The sequence below is a fragment of the Acinonyx jubatus genome, chromosome B1 (genome assembly GCF_027475565.1).
Source record: "Acinonyx jubatus isolate Ajub_Pintada_27869175 chromosome B1, VMU_Ajub_asm_v1.0, whole genome shotgun sequence".
Lineage (NCBI taxonomy): Eukaryota > Metazoa > Chordata > Mammalia > Carnivora > Felidae > Acinonyx > Acinonyx jubatus.
The window spans coordinates 114,408,560-114,429,513 of NC_069382.1; the positions used below are offsets into that span (position 1 = coordinate 114,408,560).

Genomic DNA, 20,954 nt, shown 5'->3' on the forward strand with positions numbered 1-20,954 from the left:
TTTTTAAAAAATTTTTAAAAGTTTATTTATTTTGAGAGAGAGTGTGTGAGCAGGGGAGGGGCAGAGAGAGAGAAAAAGAGAGAGAGAGAGAGAGAGAGAGAATCCCAAGCAGGGTCCACACTGTTAGTGCAGAGCCTGTTGAGAGGCTTGAACTCACAAACTGCAAGATCATGACCGATCTGAAATCAAGAATCCAACACCTGACCGACTGAACCACCCAGGTGCCCCTGGTTTATCACACTTTTATTCATCTATCCATCCATTCATAAATCCACTTAATTTTTTTAATGTTTATTTATTTTTGACAGAGAGAGAGACAGCGCATGAGTGGGAGAGGGGCAGAGAAAGAGGGAGACACAGAATCCAAAGCAGGCTCCAGGCTCTGAGCTGTCAGCTGTCACAGAGCCTGACATGGAGCTTGAACTCAGACTGCGAGATAATGACCTGAGCCAAAGTCGGACGGTCAACCAACTGAGCCACCCAGGCGCTCCAATCCACCTAATTTTTTTTAAGTAGGTTCCACACCCAGTGTGGAGCACAACATGGGGTCTGAACCCATGATCCTGAGATCAAGACCCGAGCTGAGATCAAGAGTTAGACATTCAACCAACTGAGGCACCCAGGCACCTCTCCACCTAATTTCTTTTAGCAATACAGTTCTAATTTGGAAGAGGGAGAGCAACAAGAGGAAGCAGGGGAGTTAGAGGGCAAAAAGGGAAAAATATTTCTGAGCCCTGTGGGAAAGCTAGTCACAAATGCTACCTTTTGAGGAAACCACCAAGAGGCAAGAAATGAGCACAAACATTTTTAGTCTCAGCTTTGTGGATTTCTTAACATTTCTTAGCCAAAGGATTTTTCATAAAGTCAAAAGAAATTACCTTTGTTAAGAACAAGGAGAAAAAAAAACATTTATTTAATGGAGTAACTAATTAACGTCCAGTTTGGTACCATTATTTCTACTAGATGTTTAGAATTATCTAACTTTCCTAGGTTTGTTTCAAAAGCAAATGTTGATGAAGATCTGTTTTTCTTGCTGAGATTCCATCTTTGCATATAAAGAATTCATGCTGAAATGAAGTTTGAAGGCAAAGGGGTAATTTTCAGGGTTGTGTTTAAATAGACACTATTAGGGAGCCAGGGTGGCTCAGTCAAGCATCAGACTCTTGATTTTGACTCAGGTCACAATCTCAAGTTTCATGGGTTTGAGTCCCATGTTGGGTTCTGTACTGACAGTGTGAAGCCTGCTTTGGATTCTCTCTTTCCCTCTCTCTCTGCCCCCCTCCAATAAATAAATATTAAATAAGTAAATAGGCACTATTAAGCTGCACATACTCTCACAGATTGAGTTAAAAATACAGTAGCATAATGCCCAGATGCTTTATGGAAAAGCCACCTCTAACAAAGCATTCCTCCTCCCCATTCCAGTTTTGAAGCTCCTGGAAACACGAACAGGATCTCAAATACATTGAACGAGGTTAGAAAGTGGTATTTTGATACATGGCATTAATTTAAAAATCAAATCCCAGTTTCTATTTATAGTTAACATTCTTCTGCCTAAGACACCATTTATAAGCATAAATTTACAATCTATTTTTAGTTTGACTAAAAATGCTGGTTCTTTAAGTGTCATCACTGAAAAAGAAACTCAAGAATCAAATGATCAGGTGTTTTAATACAAATGATATCATTTGTTCTGTGATGTAATTCTCCCACAGTGAAAGTCAGGTCTTTTCCTTGTCTAGTTCAAGTTAGGAGGAACCTGATTATTTAGACAACTTCAGTGTTGTTTGCAGTGCCCGAAAAGAAAATACAAAGATAAAAGAGTCAATTTTTAAGTGAAGGAAGAGCCTTATTGGAACACCGGTCCAAAGCATCAAATAAGGAAAATAAAATTTAAAACAATATCCTGGATAGGAAATGTGCACATTTGTAGCCAGGATACCTGCTCAGTCTAAAATTATGCTCAAGATCATGCTGTTCTTGATTTTTTATTTCTTAGTCCAAAGCAACAAAGCATCTTAACTATCATGACTTCCTGGTAAAAGGAAAGCGGTTGGGCGCCTGGATACACGTTTGACTTCTTTACTAAAGATTCATTTGCTGCTTTGTTTTCAAAGTATTTTCTTTGAGCTAGAGCACACTAACCACATTCTATAAGTTTTTTAAAAATTTATCATTAAATATGAAGACAAAAAAGGCTAAAACTAATGATGTAGAGATTTTTAAAAACATGCTTTTTGTTTGGAAAGTTATAAAATCAAAAGAGCAAATTTCTTTAACAGTCATGGATGTAGCAGAGCTATTCTATTCTAGAGAAGGCACAGGACAACTGAATAGACAAAGTGGCACTGACAGGACCTCTGGTCAGAGGAAAGGGGCAACCGCAAATTTTACTGTTTTTGGGGAGGCTTTAAGACAAGCTGATGAATGGTCACTTATGTTGTACAGGGCCCTAGACAGTGAAACCCAGGTCCTAGCCCCAGGGTAGCCTATGGTTTTCATGCTTGGAATAGTCACTTAGGCACCTACTATGCTCAGCACCTGTCTGTATGCTGAGGACATATCTCAGAGTGACTAAGACATAGTCCCTGTCCTTAGGGAACAGTATCTGAAAAGAAGGGATAGGTGTTCATTATGTGCAAATATATGTGCACTGAAAATAAAGGACTATAAAAAGGACTATATAAAGGAAAATAAATGTATGTGTACTGAAAATAATTGAGACTTCACAGAGGACCTCACAGACACTTGGGGCATTTCAGCTGAGTCTTTAAGGAGGAACAGAAACTCACCAGATAGGATGGCAAGCAAAGCATGCTAAGAACGATATGGCATATTTAGGGGAAAACCTCAATTAGCTCATGCGCTTAAAAATGAGGATCAATGAAAAAGTGGCAGAACGTAAGTAGATCTGAAATTACAGGCAGGACCAGATGGGAAAGAGCATTGCTTGTTATTTTGCCTGTCTGTGCTGTAGAGAAAACATGGCCTCACTTTAATATTTAATGTGCTTAGAGCTCCTTAGAGACAAGTTCTACTCGAATAGACAGCACTGCTATTTTTACATTGTTATATATTAAAGATGGTCTCTTATAATGCTAGCCTGCATCATTTTTATCCAGGATAGAGTATATCCTCAAATCAGATCGTATTATTAATAAAATTCTCTGAAGCATTCAACCTCAACTAATGCTAGTTGTCATTAAGTAACTTAATTAAGAAAATGAAATAGAATTAACTCATTGAAACTCACTGACTCATTTTGAACCCTCGTGTTCTAGATCAAGAAAGCACTTGGACTCCTTATAGGATTCTCCTTCTCACTCTCCTTCCCAGGCTCCCTTCCCTTGGCATTGCTCTGAAATGTTATGCTCATTAGGTCCTATCTTTCGTGCCATACCTCGTCATGAAGTATGCTCTTCCTGTGTATATTAACTAAAGTCCCTTCCAAATTTACCCATTAAAATATCTCTTCTTTGCTTAAAATACCTTTAAAGTCACCTCGTTGGGTTAAGAAAAAAAAAATTGACTTCTTGTTAAGAAAATAAGGTCTCTAGTGATCTGGGCCCCATTACTTTGCCAAACTCATCTTCTGGAACTTTCTTACATATCCCCCCATATTCCAGCCTTTCTAAACAATGGTGAGTTCCTTGAATTTATCAAGGTCAGTGAGGTGGTGGCTTTAAAAATTTGTTCCCTCTGCTTGAAACAAATTTTCTTGCTTTAGAACCCAGGGACCCTACCAGTTTTCCTTGCTCCTGACAATTAGTACTTTTGTAATAATTGTTTTTAAAGACAAAGAGAAAATGGAACTTTTTAAAACTCTTTGTTACTACCCAAAAGATCTAATCTTTTATACTAAAAAGCACTACTATTGTTAACTAGTGAAAAAAAATTATGATACGCCTCTGGGTATTCATCTGAAGAAAATGAGAACACTAACTGAAAAAGATACATGCACCACCCAGAGTTCCTGTGTGGCTCAGCTGGTTAAGTGTCTGACTTCAGTCAGTGTTGATCTGGCGGTTTGTGAGTTCGAGCCTGGTGTCGGGCTCTGTGCTGACAACTCAGAGCCTGGAGTCTGCTTCGGATTCTGTGTCTTCCTCCTTCTCTGCCCCTCCTCTGCTCACACTCTGTGTCTCTCTCTCAAAAATAAATAAACATTAAAAAAAAAAAGATATATGCACCACTATGTTCATTGCAGCTTTATTTATAATAGTCAAAATATGGAAACCACCTAAGTGTCCATCAACAGATGATGGATTAAATGTGGTATACAGACATACAATTGAATATTATTCAGTTATCCCAAAGAATGCAGTCTTGCCATTTTGAGACAAAAAGGATGGACCTTGAGGGCACTTGTTAAATGAAATATGTCAGACAAATATCATATGATCTCATTTATATGTGGAATCTAAAGAATAGCTTGGTAGTTGCCAGAGGTGGTGTGGGAGGAGGCAAAATGCGTGAAGGGGGTCAAAAGGTACAAACTTCCAGCTACAAAATAAATAAGCATGAGGATGTAATATATAGCATGGCAACTATACCTAATAATACTGTATTGTATATCTGGAAGTTGCTAATAGAGTAGATCCTAGAAGTTCTCATCACCAGAAAAAAAAAATTCTATAACTATGTATGGTGATGCATGTTAACTCGACTTATTGTGGTGATCATTTCACCACACATACCAATATTGAATCATTATGTTGCACACCTGAAACTAAAATAATGTATGTCAATTATATCTCAAAAAATTTTTTAAATGGTATATAGGCATAATTAATTATATTAACTATCAAAAGAACCATTAGCTAAAATTGCTTCTATTTCTCTGAAGTAGATACAGATGATTTTTCCAAAGTAGATGAACTTGGGTGCAATTAAATGGAAAGAGTGTTAGGAGACTGATAGGCACATAACAGGTGATAAATAAAAGTTTAATGAATTCATTTTGTGTAGAATTAAGACAAGTTAGATTTTAAGGTCACACGCTGACTTCTGCAGGTACTAAGCATGAAAACAAGTTAGCTATCAATGCTATGCTGATATTTGTTGAAATAGTAAAAGAAGTCAACTATAAAACAGTTTTAGATGGGAATGGAAAAGTTTCTGAGAACTTTGGTGAAGGAATAAGAAAGCAGCTATTTAAAGCTATATCAAAAGCTAGACAAAAATTTAAAATGGGTTAAAGGGCTAAATGTGAGACAGGAAACCATTAAAATACTAAAGGAGAACATAGGCAATAATCTCTTTAACTTTGTCCGGAGCAACTTCTTACTACATATGTCTCCCGAGGCAAGGAAAACACAAGCAAATATAAACTTGAGACTTTATCAAAATAAAAATCTTCTGCACAGTGACAGAAACAATCAAACTAAAAGGCAACCTATGAGATAGGAGAAGTTATTTGCAAATGACATATCTGACACATCCAAAATGAATAAACCAATTAAAAAATGGACAGAAGATATGAATAGACATTTTTCCAAAGAAGACATCCAGATGTCCAAGAGACACATGAAAAGATGCTCAGTTATCATTCATCATCAAGGAAATACAAACCAAAGGTACAATGAGTATCACCTCACACCTGTCAGAATGGCTAAAATCAACAACACAAGAAACAGGTGTTAGCAAGGATATGGAGAAAAAGGAACCCTCATACATTGTTGGTAGGAATGCAAACTGGTGCAGTGACTGTGGAAAACAGTGTGGAAGTTCCTCAAAAAGTTAAAAATAGAACCACACTATGCTCCAGCAAAATTGCACTACTGGGTATTTACCCAAAGCATACAAAAATACTAATTCAAAGGACTATATGCGCCCTGATGTTTATAGCAGCATTATCTACAATAGTCAAACTATGGAAAGAGCACAAATGTCCATTGACTGATGAATGGATAAAGACGTTGTGTATATATATATATATATATATATATATATATATATGTATATATATATATATATACACACACACACATATATGTATGTATATACATATATATATATATACACACGATGGGATATATATTATATATAATATATATAATGGGATATATATATATAATGGAATACTACTCAGACATAAAAAAAAAAATCCTGCCATTTGCAATGATGGGGATGGAGCTAGACAGTATTATGCTAAGTGAAATAAGTCAGAGAAAGACAAACACCATATGATTTCACTCATAGGTGGAATTTAAGAAACAAATGAGCATGGGGAAAAAAGAAAGAGAGGCAAACTAACAAACAGACTTTTAACTGTAGAGAACAAACTGAAGGTTACCAGAGGGGAGGCAAGTGGGGGGGGGGGGGAATGGGTCAACTAGGTGATGAAGATTAAAAAGTGCACTTGTGATGAACACCAGGTGTTGTATGTAGGTGTTGAATCACTAAATTGTATACCTGAAACTAGTATTACACTGTATATTAACTAACTGAATTTAAAGAAAAACTGGAAAGAGCTAGAAAGGCAGGAATTAAATTCCTAAAGAAACTCATGTGTTGGTGCATGAAAATAAGCAGCAACATAAAATTTACACTTTAGGTTAGCACGATTTTGCTCTAAATTTTGGAGATTACTTACTGGAAACACTAAACATTTAGAAAAGTCCTTTGATTTACATTTTTCAAAGTTAGTTGCAGGCTAGCATCATGAATCCTCTTAGCCATGCTAACCCCACAGTGACAACTTTCTTGCAACAAGGGATACTAATGATCTGATAACCTTCTTCCTCTTTCCCCACCCCAACCCATTCACACACACCACAGTGTAGCCTATGAAGACAACAATCGTGCAACAACAGTGTGATGGTTATTTTCACTCTCATAATTTTGTTACACATAGTATTAGAGCATTCAATAATTAATTAGAAATTCAAAATGTTAAAAAAGGCCAATTTATTCCTTTCTAAATTGAGGAATAATGACCTCATACATAATCTTAGTCAATCATTGACCAATGAATCAACCAACCAACCGAATCTACATAGAACTAACTGGTCTAGACAATGTTAGGAACACAAAGATGTGTAACATTTGGTTTTTGTCCTTAATAAAGTTGTCTTGGGGCATCTGGGTGGCTTAGTTGGTTAAGCATCTGACTCTTGATTTCAGCTCAGGTCATGATCTCATGGTTTATGAGATGGAGCCCTGAGTCAAGCTCCAAACTGACAGGGTGGAGTCTGTTTGGGGTTCTCTCTCCCCCTCCCACCCCTTCCTGCTCCTCCCCTGCTCATGCTGTCTCTCTCTCTCTCAAAATAAATAAACTTTAAAAAAAAGTTATGTCTTGTTTAATTAATTCAAAGCATTTTATTTGAGCTTAGAAAATATATTGTATTAACCACATTGTACAATATATTTTTAATGAAATTTTAAGCTACAACTTACAAAAATCCATATATATTTCATCAAAGTTTCTAAAATGGTTGGTAACACTTCCCGTTTTTAAGATGCTTTGCAATTTATTAAGCACTTGCATATTTGATATATAATCTAACCTCCAAACTGTCAGGTTGTCAGAGTGGATGACATTTTCCTTATTTTACAAATGAGGACACTGAGCCCTAATGAGGTTGCTCAAACTTAGCACTTGCTCAAAGACACACAACTGGTAAGTAGTAAAGCTGGGACTCTAACCAAGAATTTCTATACATCAGGTTCAGTCTTCTTTCCACTATGACTTACTATCTCTTAAACAGATGATTTTGACTAATTGTGATATCAAAATTTCAGCATTGATACTTTTTTCTATGTGTGAGTTCAAGGAAATGAGGTGCTTTCTAGGAAGAAAATGAGGGATTTCCCTAGTAATTGCATCTTAGGGGAAAAATGTAGTTCTTCAGAAACTTCATAAAATGCAGTCTATTTCAGATTTTTCTCTAAGTAAAATTTCCAAGAGCAGGCTTACCAGTAAAAAAGATCAATTTAAGTTTTGGACTCAACGTTTTGGAATATATCACCAAGACATTATTCGGAGGTCTCATAAGTCACTCTGTTTAATGAATTGACCTTTGAGTGTCACCTTTCCCAGAAAGAGACGATTTCCTCGCCGTGGGACTGTAGCAACCTTTTTGATTTTATAGAAAAGTGACATGGGGAGGTTGAGCAATCAATTTGTTGCAAAATCGGATTATCCACGAGGAAAGAAATGAAAATAGATGTGGGAGATCTTTCATGTTAGGCAGATCTGCAGATGCTGCCTAAACACAGCACACACCTTTATCCTCCCATATCCAATTTTAGAGCATCTTTAAAAATCTAATAACTAAAAAATACTTAAGCAAGATGCTGGGTTGAGGGAGAAAGTTGGAGAAAATGTAGTCACATTGTTTGTCAGGTCAAAACTTGTTTTGTCTATAGAAGGGCTTAAATACAATAAACAGTAGACACTTTAAAACCTTCTGATTCCTGCAGTATTTTCTCGAAGATGCATAAAACATTTTGATTTAAGAATACCAGATCCCAGAGTTAATTGAACATATATATTTTCATTCCATTTAAACACTATTTACACCACACAAAGTAAACATTACTTTGCCCTGGAATGTAGTTAAAAAAAAAAGCCACAATATCTTCCAAATTGCCCACAAAACCACGCTGAAATGCTTTAGAACAACAACAACAAAAAAAACATGAACTCTAAAAAATAGTTTAGGTATTTATTTATTCGCCCTCTTTCAGAGGCCTAAGTTAACAACAGCAAGGTATGTTAATAGTTTTACTAACTTTTTGATATCATTCAAGTAATCCTCAATTTGGCTTCCAGTGTGGTATGTTTCAAAGTATTTAGGTTAAGTGATACTCTAGTATAGCTTCAAGTGTTGAGTGTTAACTTTCCCAGAGTCAAGCAATTTCAAAAAATGGCTTCTTTTGTGTGTAGTATTCGAATTTCTACTATGATCTGACCTACTGATTTTCTTGTTTGATTTGTTCACTATATTTAATTTTGATTAAAAAATGATGGGCCACCTGGTTGGCTCAGTCGATTAAGCGGCCAACTAAGGCTCAGGTCATGATCTCATGGTTCATGAGTTCGAGCCCCGTCAGGCTCTATGCTGACAGCTTGGAGCCTGGAGCCTCCTTCAGATTCTGTGTCTCCTCCTCTCTCTGCCCCTCCCCTGTTCATGCTCTGTCTCTCTCTGTCTTTCAAAACTGAATAAACATTAAAAAAATAAAAATGATGAATATATAAGGTGACATAATCCCAAATTCTCTAATAATATTAATGCTATATTGATAAATAGTATTCCCATCAAGAGGTGGTTTCTTTGTCTGTTCCCTTGAATCTGAGCTCTATGATTGCTTAACCAGTGTAATACAGAAACAAAACTGTGTCCATTTCTGGCAGCTTCCACTTTCTGTCTTTTGAGTCATTTGCTCTTGGAACACAGCACCGTACTTTAGGAAGCCAAGCCCCCCTCCCCCAGCTGATACTGTGTAAGTAGACAAGCTCTCCCACCAAGCCATACTAAATCCCAGGTTTGTGAATAAAATCAATAATTGTTATTTAAAGGCATTAAGCTTTGAGGTGATTATTTGTGCAGCAATAGATGACCAGAATGACATCCTAACATTGGGCTTTTAAGGATTATCATCATTGAATAGTATTATGAAGGCACCTAACTATATGTGAAATGGCGCTAGGTGTTATGACAATAACCAAAATAAAGAATGGTTCTTATACTGGGGTGCCTGAGTGGCTCAGTTGGTTAAACATCTGACTCTTGATTTTGGCTCAGGTCGTGATCTCATAGTGATGATCTCATGGTCGTGAGATCAAGCCCCACATTGGGCTCCACACTGGGCATGGAGCCTGCTTAAGATTCTCTCTCTTCCTCTTCCTCCTCCCCGGCTTGTGCTGTCTCTCAAAAAAAAAAAAAAAAAAAAAAAAAAAAAGGGTCATTCTGCCTAAAAGTGAACACTCCAAGGCAGTGGTAGTTATTACAAGTTACATAGGGACCACATAAACTCAAAGAAAGTCTTACATTTCAATCCTACTCTTTTCTGTTTCTGATGGTCTCAAATCTTGTGAGCCTAACTTATAAAAATAGAACATTAAAGAATGCTGGGACCTCAACAGTAAGAGAGGATGGAGAGAAAAAGAGCATGGGGACTAACCCAGCAATAGGCATGGGTAGGGACTGGGGAAAGTGATCCAAATTAGTATTCAAAAGGAACTAAATCTGGACAAGTATTGATATTCACATAGGTCTAGCAACAGTAGTGTTTAGAAGTGGTCTAGCCAGTAGGATTGAGGAAAAGGGAGAACTACAAAAGACTAGGAAGCGGAAGGACATACCATGGGAGACATGTTGGTGGTCAGGCCCTGTCCTCAATCACAAGAGATGACAGATCTAAAAGAGCAAAGCCACACTGAAACTGAGTCATATGGGAGACCTGAGTTTACTGATACACAGATATAATAGTTCAGGGCTTCGGTAGGGCAGTGGAAAGCAGGAACTGACATTTTTTCCTAAACTGGAATTTTGAATCTCCCTCTTGTTTCCTGAAATTTTTTCATGATAATCTCTACAGAGTAGTTTATTAATTTAGCACATATTTTTAAAACACTTACCAAGGTGTTAGGACCTTAGACAATGGAGAACAAGGGAGACTCTTAGACTCCAGTGAAAGGAGTTTGACAAAAATTAAATCAAGTGATAAATGATGTGGAGAAAATTAAAATCATATATGGTTGAAATTAACTTGGTGAATATTTAGATTAGATAGTCCAGAAAAGCTTCATTGAGCAGTTAACAAAACTCAGATCAAAATGAAAAGCAGCAGCCATGGGAAATAAAAGAAAAAGCATTCCATAAGGGAACTGTTTAAGCAGTCTTCAGGTGGAGAGGAGGTAGGGATGTTTGAGAAAGATAATTACAATTATATATATTTATTCTCATCGTGTGTGTGTGTGTGTGTGTGGTCACTGAATGGATGTTCTCTTTTTTTTTCAATATAATTTATTGTCAAATTGGCTAACATACAGTGTATACAGTGTGCTCTTGGTTTTGGGGGTAGATTCCCATTATTTTTTGGTTACATACAATACCCAGTGCTCATCCCAACAAGTGCCCTCCTCAATGCCCATCACCCATTTTCCCCTCTCCCCCACTCCTCCATCCACCCTCAGTTTGTTCCCTGTATTTAACAGTCTCTTATGGTTTGCCTCCCTCCCTCTCTGTTTGTAACTATTTTCCCCCCTCCCTTCCCCCATGGTCTTCTGTTAAGTTTCATATGATATCTGTTCTTCTCTGACTGACTTATTTCACTCAGCATAATACCTTCCAGTTCCATCCACGTTGCTGTAGATGGCATGATTTCATTCCTGCTCATTGCCAATAGTACTGAATGGATATTCTTATTTGCTGGTATTAGCACTACCGAATGATTACAGTATGCTAAGCATGTTTTTATTTACTATTTCAATCCTTTGTCACGATGTTGGTGCTGTTACTATAATGTCAGATGAATAAATTTGAACTAAAATAATAAAGTAACTTGCTTTGGTCACATAGCATACTGGAGCCAGGGTTTGAATTTTGCTAAGTCTCCCTCCAGGGCCTTTCTATCTATTACTGATAGTAAAATAGTTTTGAACAGGACCCAAATATATAGGATTACCAATTTGTCTGTTAAATATTAATACGGTTTATTGTCTGTTTTAGAAAAATAAATAGAAAGTTTTCTACATCACTATGTATGTAGAACATACTGTCTCCCCCACGTGGTATAGATACGCTTCATCTGTATTTCTGACACCAGAGAAATTCTCCTCATTATTGAACATCATTCTTTTGTATTTTGGTAATATACTTAATTCTAATCTCAAAATCAGCATGAAAGTCATGCTAAAGTCAAATTTTCAGAAAAAATGTCAAACAGTAGGAGTGCTGGACTTGAAGCATGTGTATAAATGGCTTTGATTTAGTAAAGAAAAAAATTATGCAGGACTTATCTTGGTGGTTATAGAACATTCAAGGAAAGTGTTCTGAGAGAGAGAGAGAGAGAGAGAGAGAAGAGAGAAGTTACATCTTTCTAAAAAGAAAAGTTCACCTATCCCAAATTCAAATTTACTTCCAAGTTCTTCTGCTCTGAGTTTCTGAAAATTGTTTTTAATGGTTATCTGAATCTTGGAAGTACTGCTTGACCAAGTAAATGTCAAGAGGGCTGTGATTATTTTGGCTTTTTGTTTGTTTGGTTGGTTGGTTTTGTGTATATACAATTGTGCATACACAATTGTGAAACTATAGTTTCCGATCAGCTATTGACCATTACTTTTGCACCTAAAAGTCTAAGCTGTGAAGACATAGAAGTATTAACATTTATTAAACTTTGGTTGTGGAACACTGGTATGTCAAGATATTAAGAGATATTGGGAGGGAGAAAAAGTGGCTTTCACCATCAGGTACTCTTAGGAAATTCATACATTATCCAATTTTTTGGAGAATCACAATGCCCGCTGGCATAATAAAGGCTCTAAGGAGTCTCAGTGTAAAAAACAGTTTTTCCCCAAATCATCTGACAACAAATCATCTGTTTTCACTATCTTTTTTAAAATTCTTTTTTTAATGTTTTTATTTATTTTTGAAGGGGAGAGAGAGACAGAGCATGAGCGTGGGAGGAGCAGAGAGAGAGAGAGAGAGAGAGAGAGAGAGACAGAATCAGAATCAGAATATAAGCTGTCAGCACAGAGCCCGATGTGGGCTCGAACCCACAAACTGTGAGATCATGACCTGAGCGGAAGCCGGACACTCAACCGACTGAGCCACCCAGGTGCCCCTTTTTTACTATCTAATTCTCCTTAGGAACTATTTTAGGAACCCACTTCAGAGAATACTGCTTTATCCCTCCTCTGCTTAGAAATGATTACTCATCCTTCAAATTCAGTTCTACTGAATGCAGTGAGTCAACAAAGACACAAATCAGACTCTTCAGACTATAAAACCTCCTATCTCAGGACAACTGTATCTCTAGGAGCCTCCAGAAATTGCACAGCATAACCACAAAACCCAGTCACATGCTAGTTAGGCACAAGTGACTGAGTCATCAATAAAAAGGAACAAAAGACACCAAAAACATTTTTCTTGAACATGAGAGTCATACAAGCTAGTCTTAAAAGCTTGGAGACATTAGCCTTCATAATATTTCTTCTCAAATATTAATTTAGACAAGAAAGTGATGTAACATTTTTAATGTAAACTTTTGAAATACTGATAGTGTTGATCACAGTTAAAATAGGTGCATTGTTTAATTATATGCACTGAAATAGCTAAATGCTTATGCAAACTTGAGAATGAGGCTTAAAATTTAACATTTCTAGATACTCAATACAAACATCAAAATGTCCTCCCTAACGAATAGCCCTAAAATCTATCATCTGATGTTCAAGGTACAGACATGGTAGCATGAGAACATTTATGAGTAACACCTATATAGCTGCATATACACACAACGGGCATGCAATATCCTTATTCTCTAAAAGAAGATGCATATCTTGATCACTTCCAAGAACTGCTAAAATCACATTTGAAGTCTTAGGTATTTCTGCATTATTTAAATACCACATTAGGATACACAGAAAAAAAAACATATAGAACAATAACAACAACAATAACAACAACAATAAAACACGAGGAGATGGTGGTTCATCAAAAATTTTCCATCAATTTCCATTAGTCTACTCTAATCTTATAACACGTGATTAGTTTTTACTTTCAAGTTAATAAAAGAAGCCAGACCTTTCTCCCTTCATGAACTAATAGAAAACAGGTAGACTCCTAGAGAATTATGCAGAACATTAAAATAAACACTGTTGTACTGATGGGCTTTAAAATCCATAAATGAGTGATCTAGTAAAAGACTTTGTACTTTCACTTATTATAAAAAACAAACAGTAATAGGCTATCATATGAGAATTTTAGTTGTCTTTTAAGGAATCGTATCCAAACACTGAGAGAAAACATACCACGATTAGTAATTACAAAGAGCAAAATTATAAATAACCAATTAATTTATACAATTCACACAAACATAATTTCTTTGCTAAGGTATACTTTAAAACATTGCAAACAATGTTTTGAAAGGAAAAAAGAGCAGTTATAAAACTAAAACTTTCACTGAAGGTGAGGGAAAAACCCATTTTCTCTCTATCAATAATAGAAGAGTAAAAGGAATTCTAACAGCCAACTAACAAATATTTATTATGTGCCTACTGTGTGCTAAGCATTGCTCTGAGGGTTGGGGACATAGTAGTCCCTGTTTCCATGGAACACACATTCCAGTGGTGGGTAGACAGATGATATACACAAAGCAAAAAAGCATATACTACATCAGGAGTTAAGAGGAAAAGTAAACAGAGGAGGGGGACAAAGAGTGGAGGAGAGACTTAGTTTAGATGGAAAAATATGAAAGGGCCTCACCGATAAGGTGATATTTGAGATCTGAATGAAGTGATGAAGTATATGAATTATCTGAAGGAAGAGTTTTCCAGACAAGGGGGATAACAAATAGGAGGCTGACAGAGGAGAAGATGAAACAAGTAGCCAAGGGCCAAAATATATAAAGCTTTATAACCTATGTACGAATTTTGGATTTTATTTTGAATTAGATGAATTTTGTGACATTATTTGACTTTTTAAAAGGATTTCTATAGGCAAGAAAGGGTAGAAGCAGGGAGTCTGACTAGGTTACTACTGCAAAAATAGTCAAGGCCAGTTATGATAGTTGCTGAGACTAAGGATAGAGTAATGGACATGGGGAAAGGTGATTAGGTTAGGTTATATATTTTAAAGATATAGATGACAGAATTTGCTAATGAATTGGATGAAGAGGATAAAAGAAAGAGGCAAGTATGACTCGAGAATTTTGGGCCTGAGCAACTAGAATAATCATACTGCCATGCTGTGTTGTAGTAGAGGTATGAAGACTAAATCCTGAGGTTTTTTTATTCATGTCTAAAGGTTTGGAAGCTAAATAAGAACCAGAAAAGAATATTGACAAGGAGTCATTCTAGTGGCTCCTCAGAGGCCAATTAAAGAAAGTATTTCAAGGAGAAGGGAATGATTAACTTTGTCAAATGCAGTTGATATGAAAGGAAAATAAGGATTGAGACTTCTTCCTTATATTTGGTCAATGGAAGTCCTTGGCGACCTTGGCAATAGCAGTTTTGTTGAAGCGGTGGGGCAGAAGACTGATTTTTGTGGGTTCCAGAGAGAAGAAGGACAACTAAGAAGTGGATAAGGCATAACGGAAATTCAAAAATCACCATTTTACCACAACCACAGTGATAAATGATTTGGGTAAGAATCATCAATGGATGCTAAAACCATTGGCAAAAAACTACTGGGGAACAAGACAGCTCAAAGTAGCTTCCCAGAGATTATTTATTATTACAAAGGGAAGCCAGGATCTTTACAATGGAGAAATGTAAGAGAACCCATTTTTACCAAGTGATCAAACTTATCATAAATAATGTGTCAAACTGTTATGTGCTTGCTGTTGTGGTGCACTCAGAGAGATATAACATCAACTCTGTGATACACCTGCTAAAAATGTTTGGGAGTCATTATACTGTAGACTTGCCAACGGTTTAGCTTCCATCTGAAGGAGGTAATAGATAAATCCAAATTGAGGATATGCCACAATATAACTGGCCTAGATTCTTCAAAAAGGAAAAAGTCAATATCATACAAAACAAGAAGAATTAAACATTTTTTTAATGTTTATTTATTTTTGAGAGAGAGAGAGAGAGAGAGACAGAGCATGAGTGGGGGAGGGTCAGAGAGAGAGGGAGACACAGAATCTGAAGCAGGCTCCAGGCTCTGAGATGTCAGCACAGAGCCCGAAGTGGGGCTTGAACCCATAAACCGTGAGATCATGACCTGAGCTCAAGTCGGATGCTTAAATGACTGAGCCACCCATTTGCCCCAAAACAAGAAAAATTTTAAAGGCCAGTGTTCTAGGTTAAAGAAGACTAAAGATAACGTGACAACTAAAAGCAATGTATAATCCTTGATTAGAAACTGGATATTAGAGAATAAGAGCGTTATTGAACAATTGGTAGTATTTGAATATGGTCAGTAAATTTTGATTGTATTGTATTAATGCTAAATTTCCTGTGTGTAATTATTGGATGGTGGTTATGTAAGAGAATGCTCTTGTAGGAGATACATGAGAAAACATTTTGGGGTGAAGTGTCACAAAGTCTATAAGGAATACTCAAATGATTCAGGAAAAATGAATGCATTAAAGAGATAATGTAAGTAAGACAAAATAGTAGAAATGGTCCTCATAAAAAATACAAAGGCTACATGGGTATTCAGTCCTGGGTCTATCTGTGCAATTAAAAAAAACAAAAACAAAACAGGTTAGCAATTTTTTTAACAAAAGATTGACAAGGAAGTGGAGGAAGAGCAAATGAAAGCATCGCAGGTAAGAAGAGTGGTAGCTGTAGGGCTAAGTAGGGGAAGAGAGGACTTAAAAAACTGGGGGATACTTCATTCAGCATTTTTGTTATCTGATGGGCAGGATCCAGGAGAACAAACAAACAAACTATTGAGGGTGTAAGGGGAGGAGGTACAGTGCACAGTGCTTAGTGCAAGGCGTGGGCTTAAACAACAGTACAGCGGGAGGACCTATAGTGGATGGCTACAGAGGCTGGTGTGTTGGTACAGTTGCTGGGGGAAGCATGTAGAAAGTCTTCTGGAGGTTTTTATTTTTAATCTGTCAATTAAGAGAAAAGGGGAAGAAGCACTGAAAGTTTGAAGAGGGAAGATGATATGAAATAATTATTATATCAAGCTGACTTGGGAAGTCTTATAGAAGGAGTATGAGTATGAAGGACTTACGTCCTTAAACAAAGATCATATGATTACAAAGATGGAAGAAACTCTAGAATTTATCATCTAATCCAGTCATTTTATAGGCAAGGAAGTGGAGATGTAAAGAAAAACATATAATGTAGAGATGATGAACATGATTAACTGGCCAAATAAAACAATAGTACTAAGAATATAAAGCAGTTATTGGAATCCTCCTACATGGCGGTACCATGATAAGAACTTTGTATCGGTTACGGAAGGGAACAGAAGATAAAAACAGAGAGGGAGGGAAACCATAAGAGACTCTTAAATACAGAGAACAAACTGAAGGCTGCTGGATGGGAAGTGGGTGGGGGGAAGAGCTACATGGGTGATGTGCATTAGGCAGGGCACTTGTTGGCATGAGCACTGAGTGTTGTATGTAAGTTATAAATCACTGGGTTCTACTCCTGAAACCAATACCACACTGTATGTTAACTTGGATTAAAATTAAAAAAAAAAAAAAAAGAACTTTGTATCTGTTAACTCCTATATTGAAAACTACTTAAATAAAACTATATACAAAGGCACGTATTTTAACTTCTATATTCCATGAAAATAAAAGAGGTTCAGAATGTTTAAATGCCACCCCAAGAGTCAGACAACTATTTTCATGAAAAAATGGAGTTTACATTTGGACCGTACTTATCACAGTCTTACTTTGAGGGATTCTCAATGAGACTTCCAATTCTTACATCTCACCCAACTCTACACTGACTCTATACCTCCTTGTATCTAGCAGGTTTCCAAATATGTTTATTGACTCAAACACTTCAGTCACCTGAAGCCTGTTAAGAGCCATAAGAAGATTCAGGGCAAAGTGCTGATCATCAGATACTTATGGCAAAAGGAGAGGTGAAGAAGGAAGCAGAGCAGAAACTGAGGAAATGAATACTATGCAAAATCAATCTAAGTTTCTTCATTGACTAAATACACAGATGAAGCAAGATGGACTCAGTGCAGAGTGATATTAAAAAAAATTTCTAACAGATGCAATGGGAAAATTTCCGAGAAAACAATGTTTCATACATATATGAACAATAAGGGCTTACATACGGAGAGACAAGGAAGAGGAGGCAGAAGGAAGAGGTCTGAATTAACTGGTAATTTATGAATTCTCACATAACAAGGGGAAGCTTAAAGAGTAAAACTTTCATTGCTTCACTTTAGTGCTGTGCCAGTCTTTTAATCCCTTCCTGACCTATTTTTATTCAGCACTGAAAAGGGTACATTGTTTGATTTGGGTATTAGCTTTTAAGGAGATTAGTTTCCAGGAAAAGTGAAGCATTTTGCATATAAAGAGGGACCCTCTTGATACAAGGCATCATAGTATGCTCTGTTCCCAAACCACCTGTTAAAAAGAAATTAAAAAAAAAATTCAATATTCATTCCCTCCCAAAATTAAAGACGAAATTAAAAATAATTTTGTGTAAATTTTTTTCTCAAGGAAATTTTTTTTTCAAAATATATATGTGCCTTCTAGAGTTTTAACCAGAGGGAAGCTGAATCTTTCACTTCTATGAGGTGAAAATTAATAGGTTTTTCTTCTTAATCATGGATGTCAATCTGTATTACATTATTAATTATGAATTATAGTACAATTAAAATACAAATACCATGGGAAAATACGTAAATAAAACTTCCTAAATCTTCATACAATTTAATTTTTTCTTGCAGGCTTCTGGCTTGATCTTAACCCTGCAGATAAGTCTGTCCATATGATCCAAGTGGATACAGATTATTTCTCAGCTCTAACAGTTCTGACACCCCTCCCATAACAAATATTTTGTAATATTCCCCTTAATGATATTGAAATGAAATTCAAAGATAATTTATGTAATCCAAATAAAAATAATTGTTTAGCTATAATATAGAGTAAAATAAACTGTTTTATAATAGAAGAGTAATATAACAAGTAGACACTCAGTCATGATTATTAGAGAAACAAAATGTCCCATGAAGGTCTCAGGCTTAATATTAAATATCATGACATGTAAAAATCTCTGAAGTAGGTGACATTCTCTCTAAAACTTAATGCAATGTTTGGTTACTGGAATTGTGCTCTGAAGCAAACCAAAGCACAATAACATTTAGAAGACAGAAAACATAAAATTTAGGGGATTTGACTTTTATTTAAAAATTTTCCTCTTATAAGAACTGCCTTATGTACACTAGTACCCAACATTCTAATGTAAAGAACTTTCTTTAGGTAAATAAAGAGATGTTGTTTTTGAAATGAGCTCCTTGATATACTACTGTATATTTTTGTGTTTCTTTTGTAATAGTAACAATAATGAATCATCTATCTGATATCGTTGGAAATATTTCTCATAACTAAAAATTTCTAGATAACTAAAATATATCCTTAAGAAACAAATTTTTGTTGTTGTTAAATTATTTGTACATACAAATGTATTTTATACCTATACAACTTATAAACAATAACACTGATGATAAAATTAATACTAGGGTATCCAACACCCAGCTTAAGAAATAAGACATTACTTACACTTTTGAAGTCCTGTGTATATGTCCCTACCCAACTGTACCTCACTTTCTTGGCCCTGAGGCACCACTATCCTGAATTTGTGGTTACCATTATATTGGTTTTTAGTTTTGCCACATAAATATATACCCCTGATACTATATTACTTAGCTTTGAATATTTCTACACTTCAGATAGGTGGAATTATATTATACTTTATTTTTTGCAAACTGAATTTTTCACTATTTGCAAGATTCATTCATATAGATACATGAATCTGGACTTTATTTTCACTATTCTAAGTATTCATTGTAAAAGGCGAAAGATTTATGCGATCTGAAAAGAAACGAGAGCATTAAGTATCCCATTGTAGAGCCATAATATAATTTATCTATTCTCCTGTTGATAGTCATTTGGAATGTTTCCTTTTGTGTTTTTTTTTCAATTATAAACAACTGAAAACATTTCTATGATTTTGAAATTACTTAAGATGGATGCACATTTTCTAGCCTTCTTAAAAACTTGAATATAATTTAATTTTTCCTTAATTAATCTAAGACACATTTATGAATTTCAATTATATACCATACAGCATTATAGTAATGTCCTCAGAGGTATAGAGATGTATATTCTCATTTTTACTAGAATTAGTAAGTTTAGTTTGCTTTTTATAGTTCTTTCTCATTCTCCAGCTATTGCCAAGAAACTTCTCGCTGCTGCAATGTTTATTCTAACATTCTCTATTTTCAATTTCCTCCTTGTAGACCTGGAGCCCAGCCAATGAAATTTGAGTATAGTGCCAACAAAAAGAAAAAATAGATTATGACTGAAAGACCAAATAGGAGCTTTTCTAGGGGAAATGTGTACTACCATGAGATAAAATGGTATTACAGAAGGAACAAAGGTTTTGATATTTCAAGTCTGGCTCGGGCATTTGTTAGCTGTCTAACCTTGTCAAGTTATCAAATCTTTCTGAGTATTTGCTTTCTCATCTGTAAATGTATGTATCAATCCTATCTGATTGGACTCTTGTGAGAAATAAATAGCACCACAGCATAGTCCCAGCTAAACCACTGGCCTTTAGTAAATGTAGGTTGTCATATCTACCCACTTCCCATTAGAGAGTGGTGACAAACTACCTCAAGGGACCAGGGACTTTTTGGCTTACCTCCTGGTTCACAGATGTGTTCTACATGGTTCCAGATATATGACCTTCATGTCATATATCTGGAGGTATTATTGCTTCAAAAATCACAAGTACCTTATTATAAATTTAAGAAGCAGGATTTCTACTACAGAAACACTGGACTATGACTTAAAAAAAAAAACTTCTCAAAGGAAAAAAAGAAGGGCAAAGAAAAAGAGTTAAAGAGATGAGAAATATGTGGAATGTGGTGAAGAAACAATGAAAAGTCAAGTTATGGATAGCCAGTGCTCCTGAAGAGAAGATCAAATTAAGATGGAATGAACATTTTATTCAATGAACTATTTTCTTGAGGGAAGGAAACTTCCCCAGACAGAAAATAGACATGAATTATATTTGAAAACTCATCTGCCACAGCAAAATTAGTGAAAAGATACTGATTTCCCTGAGAAAAAAC

The 20,954-nt window shown here is 35.8% G+C and overlaps 1 protein-coding gene across 1 annotated transcript in view; it reads right to left on the reverse strand.

Annotated features, from left to right (window-relative positions):
* Positions 1-20,954, reverse strand: part of GSTCD (glutathione S-transferase C-terminal domain containing) — a 131,342-nt gene that overhangs the window by 32,478 nt on the left and 77,910 nt on the right. The gene's annotated exons all lie outside the window — the stretch shown is intronic.